The sequence below is a fragment of the Ursus arctos genome, unplaced genomic scaffold (genome assembly GCF_023065955.2).
Source record: "Ursus arctos isolate Adak ecotype North America unplaced genomic scaffold, UrsArc2.0 scaffold_5, whole genome shotgun sequence".
Taxonomy (NCBI): Eukaryota; Metazoa; Chordata; class Mammalia; order Carnivora; family Ursidae; genus Ursus; species Ursus arctos.
Genome location: NW_026623067.1, coordinates 8,215,466 through 8,231,861, shown reverse-complemented (window position 1 = coordinate 8,231,861; position 16,396 = coordinate 8,215,466). Strand labels below are relative to the sequence as shown.

At 34.6% G+C, this 16,396-nt stretch overlaps 1 pseudogene; it reads left to right on the top strand.

Moving 5' to 3' along the window:
* Positions 1 to 2,709: 2,709 nt before the first annotated feature.
* On the top strand, positions 2,710 to 12,552 carry LOC113261420 (olfactory receptor 2A12-like; annotated as a pseudogene).
* Positions 12,553 to 16,396: the final 3,844 nt, after the last annotated feature.

The window sequence follows — 16,396 nt, the reverse complement described above, 5'->3', positions numbered from 1 at the left end:
ACATACTTATATCCACATGATTTTATGTCCATCCTCTACTCTGCAACATAGAAGGAAACAGTCAGCAAAGCTAGTTCAAATGTGAGTTATAGAAATGGATCCAGGTATTACCAACTCCAGTGAGATTTACGGCGGGCTCCTTTCATCACTGAGGTTTTTTCAGAGATGGGCAAAATCAGCACATCAAGGTATTTATGAATAATAAAATATGAGTGAATTTGAAGAAGAACCAGATTCCCATTTTTTTTTTTAAACCCTTCACTCAGAAGACTCAAGTTGTCATCGTCTTTGGGAAGTATCTTTGATAAACAGTCAGGAAAGACTGCAATCTCCCAAGGGTACCTAAACAAGTCATTTTGAGTTTTCTACCTTTTTTAAATGTTTTTTATTATATTATGCTAGTCACCATACAGTACATCCCCGGTTTCCGATGTAAAGTTCAATGATTCATTAGTTGAATGAAAGCGTATAACACCCAGTGCCCTCCTTACTACCCATCACCAGTCTATCCCATTCCCCCACCCCCTCCCCTCTGAAGCCCTCAGTTTGTTTCTCAGAGTCCATAGTCTCTCATGCTTCATTCCCCCTTCTGATTACCCCCTTTCTTATCCCTTTCTTCCCCTACTGATTTTCCTAGTTCTTACGTTCCATAGATGAGAGAAATCATATGATAATTGTATTTTTCTGCTTGACTTATTTCACTTAGCATTATCTCCTCCAGTGCCATCCATGTTGCAGCAAATGTTGAGAATGTGTTCTTTCTGATAGCGAATAATATTTCATTGTATATATGGACCACAACTTCTTAATCCAGTCATCTGTTGAAGGGCATCTCAGCTCCTTCATGATTTGGCTATTGTGGACAAGGCTGCTATGAACGTTGGGGTGCATATGGCCCTTCTCCTCACTACGTTTGTATCTTTGGGGAAAATACTCAGTAGTGCAATTGCTGGGTCATAGGGTAGCTCAATTTTTAACTTTTTAAGGGACCTCCACACTGTTTTCCAGAGTGGCTGTACCAACTTGCATTCCCACCAGCAATGTAGGAGGGATCCCCTTTCTCCACATCCTCTCCAGCAATTGTTGTTTCTTGCCTTGTCAATTTTTGCCATTCTAACTGGCATAAGATGGTATCTTAGTGTGGTTTTGATTTGAATTTCCCTGATCGCTAATGATTTTGAACATTTTTTCATGTGTCTGTTAGCCATTCGTATGTCATCATGGAAAAGTGTCTGTTCATATCTTCTGCCCATTTTATGATTTGTTTATTTGTTTCTCACGTATTGAGTTTGAGAAGCTCTTTGTAGATCTTGGCCCGTAGTTTCATCAATAACTAATTTGGGATAATTCACAAGAGACTATAGTTAATGTAGCACAGTTTTCCATTGTAGAATAGAAATAAAAATAACACTCACATTATATGGTTATTGTGTAAATTAACTTAATCCAAATAAATATATAGCAATGTCAGCAAAATTACAATAACTGTGTCTTTACTATTGTATTATTAGTATGATTCTTATTTTATTGTAGATAAAATGGTTTCAAAGTATTTCAGTTACCTTATTCTGCTGTTATTATTTATCATGTTATAACCTTTCCAAAATTAATGTCATACAATTTGGAGGAACCAAAAAGGTATACAGTGGATATTGAATGTGTTCTGGAACAACAAAATGGTCTATATTTACATATCTTGAAATGGGAATACAACAGATACCGTTTTAAAAATATTTGTAGGCAAACAATCATTGAACACTACATCAAAAACTAATGATGCAGTCTATGTTGACTAACATAACATAAGAAAATAAATAAATGAATAAATTAATTAATTAATAACACTGTGGTAGATAATTTAAAAATATGTATATATAATTTGTAGGTATTATTTTAGGAGACTGGGTAGTGCATTACTTAAAGCAGAAAGATTAGCAAAGTAGATGGTAAAAATTAAAATAAGTTGGAGATTTCATTTATTCTCATAACAAAGGCATATAATATTTGTTTCATGATGTTGAATACTGATTCACAGGTGAGTCTATATTAATGTGTGCCTTCATTTTTCTCTAAACCCTGAAGCATCCACAACATATTCCTGTAAGTGAAAGGTTGTGTACATCTACAGGAGCCTCTCAACTCTGCATTGGAAACATGAACAGTGACAAGCATGTGGGGATTACACTCAAGTTACCGGAGTTATCTAAACCCTATAACCATCTCTGCCACTTTAGTGAATTTGACAAACTCAATAAAGTCCTCTGACTTCATATAAGATATTTTTAAATGGCTGTTTCATATTTTTACAATCATCTCTGAAAATTCTGAAATGTTGTATTATGATCTCTTGTACTCAAACAAGCAATTTTAACATAAAAAAATTAGTTCTTCTAAACAACTTGCTTTGTACATGTAAACAAAGTCTGTACCGGAACGACCAACACTAGTATGTGTGTGTTTGTATCTGTGTGTGCTTGTTTGTGTTTTTGTGTTAATGAATATTTTTGTTTTGTTCTAACATATGAAAGTATTTTTCAAACTTGAGCATGGATGTAAGGAGAGATAATTTAGGCCCTAGGTTATTTGAGTCCACACACTGGAGTAGGACTTGATGATGTTAAAGAATTAGTGTGTCTTTGTGATTTCACTATAATGTTCTCAAAGCACATTTCTTCTGTTCACATTATCAGTTTAACACTGACACTCAACATGGCTGAGGAAAATTTAAGCACCATCACTGAGTTGGTCCTTGTTGGATTTTCCAATCACCCCCAGGCTGAGATCCCCCTCTTCTTTCTCTTCTCTGGGGTCTACCTGGTCAATCTCTTTGGAAACACAGCTATCATCATCTTGGTGTTAATTGATTCCTGCCTCCAGACACCCATGTATTTTTTCCTCTGCCACTTGGCCTTTCTCAGCATATTTTACACCACAGCTGTGGTCCCCAAGTTGCTCTTCAACCTCCTTGCTTCTAAGAAAGTTATCTCTTATGAACTCTGCATTGCCCAGACCTACATCTCCCTGTTAATGGGAGCAGCTGAGTGCATTATTTTGTCAATCATGGCTCTGGACCGTTACGTGGCCATTTGCTACCCTCTACGATACCTGCTTATCATGAACTGGTCTGTGTGTGTGCAGCTTGCTGTGGGGGCATGGACCATCAGCTTCTTTGCCTCAGTGGTGCCCCTCTACTTCACCATGCTTCCCTTATGTAGCCCTTACATTGTTGACCATATTTTTTGTGAAGCACCTGTCCTTCTTCATATGTTCTGTGCTGACACATCCCTACAGGAGACAATGATGGTGATAGGTGCATCTGGTACCCTCTTGCTCCCTTTCCTCCTTATTACTCTCTCTTACCTTCGCATACTGTTTGCTGTGATGAGGATGCACACAGCAGAGGGTAGGAAAAAGGCATTCTCTGTCTGTAGCTCTCACCTGACCGTGGTGACCATTTATTATGGGACAGGTATGTTCATGTATATGAGGCCCAAATCTCTATATTCAGCTGAAGGTGATAAATTAACCTCCTTATTCTATGCTGTTATCAATCCTGCTTTGAACCCATTAATCTACAGTCTGAGGAACAAAGAAGTGAATGGAGCCTTGAAGAGAGTCTTAGAAAGACTGTCAGTGTCCCAAAGAGACATGATACTATCTTGAGATGCCAGGAGACAGAATTTTGTACTTTAATATACTCTTTAAAAACTGGCATTAGCAACTTAATTAGCCACAATTATGTCATAATTATTGTAAATATATAATATTATTCATTACTGGACACTCTTTGTGATCTTCCTTTTAATGACTCATGTTAGCAGATTATATTCCTTTATGAAATATTGTTATATATATATTACTTATTAAACAACAAGCAAGTATGACTTATAAGGAAAGTGGAATTGAAATTTCAATGTAGGTTTTTGAATTCCATAATTTCACATAGAATCTATATTTCATAGTTAATTACCTTATGATATTTGTACACTTTTTTCCTTATTAATCAAAGGTCATAGCATAATCTTTATTTACCCTTTTCTCAGTCTACGAAATTAGAATTTATGATTCAATTCTTCATCTGTAAGCTGATAATTCCTGGTACATCTGTCCAATTCTAGTGTTTTGAATATGCTACTACATCCCCTCAAGCTTGTGAGATTTCTCAAGTCATTCCTTTCTCAGAAATGTATTTGATATGAATACTGCAAAGCTCAGGTCAATTGTTACCTTATACATCAATTCTTTCCTGAAAACCTTATCTTGCTGTAAATTCTACTTCCTTTGATCCAAGACTTTAAACTTCAGCTGTTTTATTGTAAGTCGTATTTTATTTTCTCACATGTTTTTTGACAGCCATTACATAATTTATTTAGACCATGCATAGAACATTGACTATCTGTAGAAATCTCATAATCTTACTCATTAGACAGTACTCACTGACTTCTAACTGCAGCACAGGGGAATAAAGCCCTAGTAAACTGAAGGGCCAACAGAAAGCCTTCCTTGTAATGGTTACTTATGCTGAGTCATGAAGAATGAGGAAAATTCACCAAGTGTACATGTGAAAAGCTAAACTCTAAATGGAGTTGTAGAGTGAGAAAAAGAAAAAGAAAATACCTCAGTGAAAATAGTTCATTGTGGCTTGGCGGAACTCTACACTGTCCTCAAGTCATATACGCATTTTGTTAATTTAATAAATAGAGCAGGTCTTAACATTTTTAAAATGATTCATTTATTTAATTTAGAGAGAGAGAGAGAGAGCATGAGAGTGGTGGGAGGGGCAGAGAAGAGAGAGTCTTAATTAAACTCTGAACTAAGCATAGAGCCCAATGAGGGGCTTAATCTCGGTGCTCTGAGATCATGACCTGAGCCAAAACCAACAGTCAGTAACTTATGCATCCTAGCATTTTTCTTTTTCTTCTCTTAAAATCAAGTTCCTGTGTAATCTTTATTTATTGAAATAAATGTCATGTTTTATGTAATCTTATGTTAAAATACGATTTTATGTGTCAGATTGCCAACATAAATTTGAGGACAATGTTTTTTTTTTTTGTTTGTTTGTTTCTTCTATTTTGTTTTAAGATTTTATTATTTTTATATATATAAATGTATTATATATATAAATGTATTAAATATATAAATGTATTTTATATATATAAATGTATTTATATATATATATATATATATATATATATATATATATTTAGATCATGCAAGTGGTCTGGGAGGGGCAGAGAGAGAAAGAGAGAATCTTAAGCAGACTCTGGGCTGAGGAGAAGGGGCTTGATTTCATGACCAGAGCAGAAACGAAGAGTCAGAAGATTAACCAACTGAGCCACCCAGGTGACTCAGACAAAATTATTTTTATTCTCCAAATGTTATATTTTATGCTTGTATTTTTCACCAGTTGATATTAAACTATAAAATGGATTATGTATGCAAAGTAAAAAATAAAAAATAAAATTATATTCAACTGAAGATTTTACTTAGCTTACTATTTTTAAATGGAAAATCCCTCATTTCATACAGTGTCTACTTTTCATTACTCCAGATATCATGTCTTTCATTTTCTATTTATGTGTATTTCTATTAATGTGTCGCAAATATGATCATTAAAAAAAAAGAACAGTTCAAGATTAGACCTCTGATATCACAATTGAAAGTCACTTAAACCTCATTTTCTGCACACATAATTTAAATATAGAAAAATACAAATATTTCTTATCTGCTATTGAGGGGTTTACAGGACACTTTTCTGTGAATATTTTTTTTTAGGATTTTATTTTATTTATTTGATGGAGAGAGAGACAGCCAGTGAGAGAGGGAACACAAGCAGGAGGAGTGGGAGAAGAAGAAGCAGGCTCCCAGCAGAGGAGCCTGATGTGGGACTTGATCCCAGAACTCCGGGATCATGCCCTGAACTGAAGGCTGATGTTTAACGACTGAGCCCCCCAGGCGCCCCTCTGTGCATAAAATTGTAATAAGTTCTTAGAAAATCAAGTATCCTACTAACACCTAAAACACTGAATTTCCAAAGCATTTTCTTCTGTTTATTTTTTTAATATATATTTTTTTTATGTTATGTTAGTCACCATGCAGTACATCCTTAGTTTTTGATGTAGTGTCTTCCATTTCTTTAAACCAATGTGCCACAAATATATTTTGGACCGCCTGCATAACCTTTGTCAATATTTCTTACTCTAATACTATTGAATCTCTATCTTTATAAGTATGAGGTGAGTTTCCTTTGTGTTGCAATGTACTGCCTATAGGATAGTTTCTGGCTATTGACATCATCTCTCCATAATGTAGACAATAACTCCATGGAGTATATGAAAGTTGCTAACAGCTAAAGACTCTGAAATTAGATAAATTGTTCTATTGTCCATGCCTTCCACCTCTAGGAAATCTTCTGGGGAATCATTGCTGGGACTTCAACTTTTAATGTTTTTTTTTTTTCTTCTGAGAGCAAACATAATAATGGGGTGAAGTTCCCAAACAACACACACTCACAAATGCTCATATATATGAGGCAATAATAATAATTTATCATTTATGGTGATAGAAGGCAGAATCCAAGGCTCTCTGAGTTTGATAAACTGAGGTTAAGATATCCTACAAATATTATAATTTACAACAGGGTAATTATATGAAAAATATATTTTTATGATTGTCAGTGATACAAAATAACTTCACAAAATTCACTAAATCAATGGTTGTTTTCCAGTAATGTCAGCATCATGGCAACATAATGTGACCCCTTTTTGTTCCCTATTTTAACAACTAAAATTCAGCAACCATTCAGAAGCCAAAGTGCCTCTGTGCAAGCAGTGGAATAAAGCACCACATGTCAGGGTCTCAGAAGGATTCTTGCCCACTTGTACACTAGGTAATAGGCAGACAAATCATGGTACAGGCTGTCCTTCACGTATTTTGCAAGTATTTTCTATCACTCTGTGACTTGTATTCTAATTTTTAATGTCTTTTGAAGAGCAGATGTTTTAATTTTATTGAAGTCCAGCTTATCATCTATCTATCATCTATCTATCTATCTATCTATCTATCTATCAATCATCTATCTCTCTATCTATCTATCTATCTATCATCTATCTCTCTATCATCTATCTATCTATATCTATCTATCTATCATCTATCTATCTATCTATCTATCTATCTATCTATCTATCTATCATCTATTTATCATCTATATATCTATCTATCATCTATCTATCATCTATTTCTATAATGAATTGTGCCTTTGGTGTTGTGTCTAAAATGTCATTGTTGTACCCAGTGCTATAGAGGTTTTCTCCTTTGTCATTTTCTGTTTTTTTTTTTTACAGTTTTGTATTTTAGATTTATTGCTATGACCCATATTTGAGTTAATTTTTATGAAGAGTACAAAGTCTATGCAAGATTCGTTTTTGTTTTGTTTTGTTTTTTGCATGTGGATGTCTAATTGTTTCACCCTCATTTGTTTTTAAGAAATTATGTTTGCTCATTGTATTGCCTGTGCTCCTTTGTCAAAGATCAGGTAACAATACATATAGGGGTCTCTTTCTAGGTTCCCTATTCTATTCCATTGACCTATTTGTCTACTCTTTTGCTAATGCCACAGTCTTGATTACCACAGCTTTATAGTAAGTCTAGAAGTCAGGTGACTGGTTTTGTCTGTTTGTTTTTTCTTTCCTTCAATATTGTATTGGCTATACAAAATTTTTGAATGACATTGCCTCTATATGTAAAATATATACAAGATATATAAAATATCTTGCTGGGATTAAATTTGACTTGCTAAATCTAAAGATTAAGTGGGGAAAAACTGACATCTTGATAGTATTTAGTCTTTCTATCCATGAACATGAAATATCTCTCCATTTATTTAATATTTTTTTATTTTTTAAAGATTTATTTATTTTACAGAGAGAGAGAGGGAGAGAGCATGAGTGCGGGAGGCAGAAGGAAAGGGAGAGAGAAGACTTTATCAAGGAGACCCCGCACTGAGGGCAAAGCCTGCACAGGGCTTAATCCAATGACCATGAGATCACAACCTAAACTGAAAGCAAGAGTTGGACATTTACTCAACTGTGTCACTGAGACATTCTTTACTTTCATTTTTCATCAGACTTTTGTTCTTTTCCTTATATAGATCATGTACATATTGTATTTGATTTATACCTAAGTATTCATTTTGGGAGATAGTATTAAAATGGTATTGTTTAAAAAAATAAAATGAAAAACAATTAAATTGTTTTTAATTCCAAGTTCTACTTGTTTATTGTTAGTATATAGGAAAGCAATTGATCTTGTATAATCACTTTGTATCCAGCAATCTTGAATAATCACTTACTAGTTTCAACTTTTTTTGTTGATTCATTTAGATTTACAACATGGATGATGATGCAATCCGTGAACAAAAAGAGTTTTACTTCTTCCTTCCCAGTAAATATATATTTTATTTCTTTTTCTGGATTTACTGAATTATCAAAACTCCCAATACAATATTGAATGCTGAAAGGGAAGTAGCTGATTTTTTACTGCTGGATAATACTCAATTTGTAGATATATTAAAAATTTTTAATAAATTTGAGATATAATATTGTGTAAGATATACAGCATGTTGCATTGATACACATATGCTGTATTGTGATTTGTGAAATAGTAATAATTATATTACATAATTTAGGAAAATATTAGTGTCTATATTCATTATACTATTAATTAGATCTGTTAATTATTTAGTACTTATTACAAATCTGTACACTTAAACACCATCAATCATATCACCTCCACCCCCCCACATTCACACACATATCCACTGATACTACCACTTTACTTTTTTTTCATAAATTTAAGCTTTTTAGATTTCACATACAAATGACATAATACTCTACTTCTCTTTGACTGATCTCACTTAGCATAATATGTTCAAGGTGCATCCATGTTCCTGGAAATGGAAGATTATTCCCCTTTGTCATGACTAAGTAACTGTTTTATTCATTCATCCATTGATGGTCATTTGGATTGTTCCTATAGCCTCGCTATGGTGAATAATTCTGTGGTAAACATGGGAGTGTACATGTCTCTTTGAAATCTTTTTTAGTTTTCTTTGGGTATATACCCAGAAGTGGAATATCTGGATTTCATGGCATGTCTATTGTCATTTTTTTGAGGACCCTTCATATTGTTTTTCATAGTGGTTGGAGCAATTTGCATTCCCACCAACAATGTATAATGGCTCATTTTACCTTTTTCACCAGCACCTGTTGTCTCCTGTCTCCTTGATAGCCATTCTAACAGGTGTTGGGAGATATCTCATTTCCCTGATTAGTAATGTTGACTGTTTTTTCTGTGTTGACCATTTTGCTGTCTCCTTTAGAAAAATGTCTATTTAGTTTTTTTTTCCTTTAAGAAAAGATTCATTTATTTATTTATTTCAGAGAGAGAGAGAGAAAAAGCCCGAGCGGGGGAAGGGTAGAGGGAAGCGGGAGAGGGACAAGCAGATTCTGTGCTATGTGCAGAGCCTGTTGTGGGGTTCCATCTCAGCACACTGAGATCAGGACCTGAGCCAAAACCAGAGTCAATGGTATTGTAATAGCATTTTATGGTAACATATGGTAAGTACACTTGTGAGCATAGCATAGCATATAGAGTTGTCAAATCACTATGTAGTATACCTGAAACTAATGTAACATTGTGTGACACCTATACTTAAATAAGTAAAAATTTAATTCCAGGGGTCTTAAACTTTGAAAGACAATACTACCATAGTAAATAAGCCATAATGGGATAAAAAAAAACAGAATACTGTACATATTATTAGAAGATAAAGTCATTAATGCTAATAACCAACATATAATAAAAATAAAATCAATAGGGATGCCTGGGTGGATCAGTCAGTTAAGCATCTTCCTTTGGCTCAGGTCCTGATCCTGGGGTCCTGGGATCAAGTCCTGCATTAGGGTCCTAGCTCAGTGGGGAGCCTGCTTCTCCTTCTGCCTGCTGTTCCCCTGCTTGTGCTCTCTGTCTCCCTCTCTTTCTCTCTCTGATAAATAAAGTCTTTAAAAATAAAAATAAATAAAACAAATAATAAATGGAAAAATTGTTTTTGTTGTTGTTTTTAAGTTGACTGAATTCCTTATATGTTTTGGATATTAACCCTTAATTTAATAGATGCCTTGCAAAAAAGTTTCCCATTGTGTAGGTAGTCTGTTTCTTTGGGTATTTATTCCATTGCATGCAGAAGCTATTGAGTTTGATGTAGTTTCCCTTTCCAAATTTTTCTTTTGTGTATACTTTTGACATCATGTCCAAAAACTCATTGCCAATACCAATGTCAAGGACCATCTTCCTTGCATTTTCTTCTAATTTTATGGCTATGGGGTCCTATGTTGCAGTCTTTGATCCACTTTCAGTTAATTGTTGTGAATGGTGTGAATTAAGGGTTCAATTTCTTGGTTCTGCATGTGTTTTTCCAGTTTTCCCAGCACCACTTATTATAGAGACTATCCTTCCTAATTGGATATCCGTGCTTTCATGCTCCCCTGCCCACCACCCCGCCACATATTATTTAACTGTATATCCTGGGACTTAATTCTGAGATGTCTCTTCTGTTGGTCAATGTGTCTATTTTTGTGTCAGTACCATGCAGTTTTTATTACTATGTATTTGTAGCATACTTTGAAATCAGGAAGTATGGTAATCTGGTTTTGTTCTTTTTTTCTCAGAATTTCTTTGATTACTTTTGTGGATCCACATAAGTTTTATAATTGTTTCTTCTATTTCTGTGAAGAACATCATTGGTTATTTTGATGGAGATTGTGCTGAATCCTTATATGGCTTTGTGTATTATGGCCATTTTAACAATGTTTATCATGATATGTGAACATCGGATGTCTTTCCATTTGCTTGTTTCTTCTTCAGTTGTTTTAGCAAAGTACTCTAGTTTTCATTGTGTATATGACTCACTTCCCTGGTTAAATTTATTCCTAAGGTTCTTATAGTTTTGAGGCTACCATGAATGAGATAGATTTTTTTGGGGGGGAGATGCTTCATCATTAGTGTAAATGAATGCAATTGATTTTTATGTTAATATTGTATCTTAGCACTCAACTGAAATCTTTAAAGAATTCCATTTTTGGTTAATCCTTCAATTTTTATCTATATTAGACCATATCATCAGAAAATAACAACAATTTTACTTTTCCCTTTCTAATTTGAATACTTTTCTTTCTTGCAAAACTGTTCTAGTTAGGACTTTCAGTACTAAATTGAACAGGAGCACCGTAAGTGGGCATCCTTGTCCTGTCCCTAGACTTACAAGAAATGTTTTTGATTTTTATCCATTGAGTATAATGTTAGGTGTGTTCTGTTGTATATGGTCCTTTTTTATGTTCCGCTATGTTTGTGCTATACCCAATCTGCTAAGAGATTTTACACAAAAGAATTATGTACTGTGTCAAATGCTTTTTCTGGATCTACTGAGATGTACATGTGATTTTTATCTTTCATTATATTGATGCAATTTATTACATTTATTGAATGTTATATATTGCATCATCCTTATTTCCTAGGGATAAATGACACTTGGTCATGGAGTATAATACTTTAATGTGTTCTTGATTTTGGTTTACTAGTGTTGTGTTTAGAATTTTTGCATCTGTATTCCTCAGGTATGTTGGTTTGCGTTTTTCTTTTTCTTGTGATATCTTTATCTGATTTTGATATCAAAGTAATGCTGGCTTCCTATAACGAGTCCTTCTTGGTATTTTGGAAGATTTTTGAGGAGGAATGGTGCTAATTCTACTTTAAATGTTTGATGGAATTATCCCATGAACTTATCTGCCCATGGAATTTCCTGAGTTCATAACTGATTAAATCTCTAGCTCTTTCCATGGTGCACCACTGAAGATCCTGGTGTGGCCATTGGTCACCAGCCTGCCTGGTGTTACCAGTATTGTGAGAACAAGCCATATCCAAAGTCCTGCTTCTTCAGAGTCATCATCGATGCCAAGATCTGCATCTTTGACCTGGGGTGGAAGAAGGCAGAAGTGGATGTGTTCCCACTATGCGGTCACAAGGTGTCAGGTGAATATGAGCAGGTCTCCTGTGAAGTCCTGGAGGCTGTCGTATTTGTGCCACCAAGTACATGGTGAAAAGCTATGGCAAAGATGTCTTCACATCCAATGCAGCTCCACCCCTTCCATGTCATCTGTATCAACAAGACATTGTCCCTTGCTGGGACTGACAGGCTACAGACAAATATTCAGGTTGCCTTTAGAAAGCTCCAGGTCACAGTGACCAGTGTCCACATTAACCATGTCATGATGTCCTTCTGTAGGAAGCTGCAGAACAAGGTGCATGTGATTGAGCCCTACACAGGGCCGTGTTCAAATTTCCTGGCTGCCGGAAGATCCACATTTCCAAGGAGTGGGGCTTTACCAAGTTTAATGCAGACAAACGTGAAAACATGGTTGCTGAAAAGGAGCTCATCCCACATGGCTGTGAAGTCAAATACATCCCAGTGTTTGTGGCCCTCTGGACAAATGGTGAGTTCTGCACTCATAACAACCTCGGCATTGCTCTCTACTTATTCATGTGCAACAATAACTTCTACTTCCTGGCAAAAAAAAATACTTTACCCTTTATTGGTCCAAATTTTTTTATTTCTTCCTGATTCAGTTTTGGTAGGTTGTATATTTCTAGAAATGTATTTATGTATTCCAGGTTTTGTACTTTGCTGGCAAAGAATTGTTCACAATAATCTCTTATGATTATATCTATTTCTAAAAAGTTAGTTATAATGTCTCCACTTTCATTTCTAATTTATTTGAGTTTGCTCATTTTTTCTTAGTCTAGCTCAACGTTTTGAAGAACCAGCTCTCACTCTCATTGATGCTTTCCATTGTTTCTATCGTCTCTATTTCAATTATTTCGGCTCTGACATTTATTATTTCCTTCCTTCTGCTAATTTTGGGCTTAATTTCTTCTTGCTTTTCAAGTTACTTGAGATGTAAAGTTAGTTTTTTTTTATTTGAGAGCTAATTTTTTAAATATATGCATTAATTGCTATAAACCTTCCTCTCAAAACTGACCACTTTATCATTATATAATGATCCTTGTCTTTTGTTGCTGTTTTTTACTTGAAGTTTATTTTGTACAGCTATCCCTGCTATACTCTTCTTTTGCACTCTTCATACATTTTTTTTTCTATTCTGCTTGCTTGAAATGTCATCTTCCATCTTTTTACTTTGAGCCTATGTTTGTCTTTGTAGCTGAGATATGTCACCTGTGGGCAGCATATAGATGGATTTTTTTTTTCTTTTACTCAGACATTCTGTGCTTTGTAGTTAGAGAGTTTAATACATTTACAATTTGCATAATCATTAATATGTACTACAACTGTTACTACTACTATTTTATCTTTTGTCTTCTGTTCATTTTTTGGTTCGCTTTTTTCTTTTTCTTGCTCTACCTTTGTAAGCTGATTGGTTTTCCATGGCAATTTACTCAGTTTCACCTATTTTTTTTTTTAAGTTTTGCATCCAGTCTAGATATTTGCTCCGTGGTTACCATAAAGTTTACAAATCATTTTTTATAGATAAAATAGTTTTATATTTTTTTCTGCCGAGAGCAATTTATCTTTACTTGCCTATACAGGTCTCATCCTATTTTATTCCCCATTTATATTTTAATGTCACAAGTTATCTTTTGTTGTTTTTTCTCTCTCTTTTTTTTTAATTTGAGTGGAGTTGGTTCACAATGTTACATTAGTTTCAGGTATATAACATAGTGATTCAGCATCTCTGTATGTTATGCTATGCTAACCACAGGTGTAGCTATTATTTATCACCAAACAATGTTATTATTGACTATGATAGTGTATTATTGACTATATTCCTTATGCTGTGCCTTTCAGTCCCATGATTTATTTATTCCATACCTTGAAACCTGTATCTCCCAATCCTCTTCACTCATTTTTCCCATTCCCCACATCCCTTCCCTCTGAGATTCCTTTTAAATTACTGTTTTTTTGCCTCTGACTCTCTTTAAAGTTCTTTGTCATTAGATTTTTACAGTTGTAATATGCTGTATCTTAGAGACAGTATTTTTGCTTTGAGATAATAGGGTATTTTATTAGCTCCTTGGGCTGTATGTTCAGTTCATCCCACAAATTGGGAAGTTCTCAACTATTGTTTCTAAATAAAGTCTCTGCCCCCTTCTCCCTTTCTTCTTTTCCTGGAATACCAATGATTTTTATGTTCTCTTTTTCTAATGGAGTCTGATAGCTCTTGTCAAATTACTTCAGTTAGAAAGAATCTTAGTTTTGTCTCCTTTTTCACCTGAATCCCTTCTACATTTGGATCTTCTAGCTCACTCATTCTCTCTTCCATCTGTTCTGCTCTATTTCCAATGCTTTCTATTGCACTTTTCATTTTATTTATTGAGTTTTTCATCTCTAGAATTTCAATCTCTTTGGTAAAGTATTCCTTCCGTTTATTAATTTTATTCCTGAGGTCATCATAGTGTCTTCCTGAGTTTTCATGTAGCTGGTGGAACTTTTTCATAATAGCCATTTTGAATTTATCATTTAGATTGCAATACTCTATAACTTTGAGTTCAGTTGCTGGAAAACTCATTTTTTGTGTGATATATTACCATGTATTTTTGTGGTCTTTGGTAAAAAGTTCATCTGTTTTTCCATGATAAAATAGCAAATGTCTTTATTATTTAGGCAAGGCTTTGTTTACTTTGATTAGCAGGTCATAGGTAAGGAATTGTGAGCCTTCCACAAGGTGTTAACACAGTATTTATTTCTCCTGCTGGAGATGACGTACTAGTGAAGTTGGGAGCAAAAGTATTATTATTATTATTATTGTTTTTGTTGTTATTGTTATTATCATTATTGTTATTATTATTATTATTATTATTATTTAAAGCTGGCAGGGAATGAAAAAGAGAGAGAGGGGAGACAAATAAAATAACACGCTCTTTTGTACATCTGAAACTAGTATAACACTGTATGTTAATTTTTCTTATTTTTTTAAATTAAGTTAAAAAATCAGGCAGACAAGTAAAGGGGACTTTGTGGCACAGTGTGGGAAGATGTAGACTTAACACCCGACTTGTGGGATTCCTGAGTAGCAGTGTGGGTCCCAGAAGTCCAAGGTCCAGAATTTCAGGGAAAATAGCAAGAGACATTACCCTTCAGTTTTCTTTTCCTATTTCCCTTTCCTCAGACATTGCAGTCTCTTTTCAAAGAAAGAGAAACAGTTCGCTCCAGCTGCAGGTGGCTGGGCAGAGTTTGCTCACCACCTTTCCCCTCCACTTGCTTTGCCAGAAAGATCTCACTGTCCCACTATTGGAACTGGCACCACTTTTTCTGCCACTACCACTTCTGCCTCTAACTTTGCTAACACTCTTCTTGCTCCACAGAATCCTCTGCCATCCAATCCATCCAGTTTCAGGTGCACAAATGTATGGATTTTTCAGGGATATCAATACAATGCTCATCAATTATTTTTTGTTTTGTTTTGGTTATAGATGCTGATTAATTTGTAAATCAAAGGGAAGAGAAAAAGAGAAGAGACATGCCATCATAATACTGAGATCATTCCCCCCTTCAAATAATTTGTATCCAACCTTAGATAATAACAAGTAAATCTGAAGTGAACGTTGGGTTATACAAATTTGTATGTAAACATGTTTTTTTTTTTTTTCTCCTTGGTATATACATAAGAGTGGGATGGCTAAATCGTAGGTGTGTGGTGGGGGTCACACAACACAAGACAGAGAGAATGGCAAAAGAGAAGAGCCAAGAGAGATGGACACATGATAATGAAGGGAAACATTACCCCCAAGCAAGTGAATGTTGTAAGGAAGACATGGTACAGATGGACAAAGAATAGAGTCTATTTGCCTTGGGCACAGGAAAAAAAAAAAAAAAAGCTGTAGTTTAATTTTTTCTTTTTTTTTTCCTTAATGTTTTTTTATTATATAATGTTAGTCACCATACAGTACATCCCTGGTTTCTGATCTAAAGTTTGATGATTCATTAGTTGCATATAACACCCAGTGCACCATGCTATACGTGCCCTCCTTACTACCCATCAACAGTTTATCCCATTCCACCACCTCTGAAGCCCTTAGTTTGCTTCTCATAGTTGACATGATACTCTATATGGAAAACCCAAAAGAATCCACTCCCAAAATATTAGAAGTTATAGAGCAATTCAGTAATGTGGCAGGATACAAAATCAATGCTCAGAAATCAATTGCATTTCTATTTTTTTAAAGATTATTTATTTATTTATTTGACAGAGATAGAGACAGCCAGCAAGAGAGGGAACACAAGCAGGGGGAGTGGGAGAGGAAGAAGCAGGCTCATAGCGGAGGA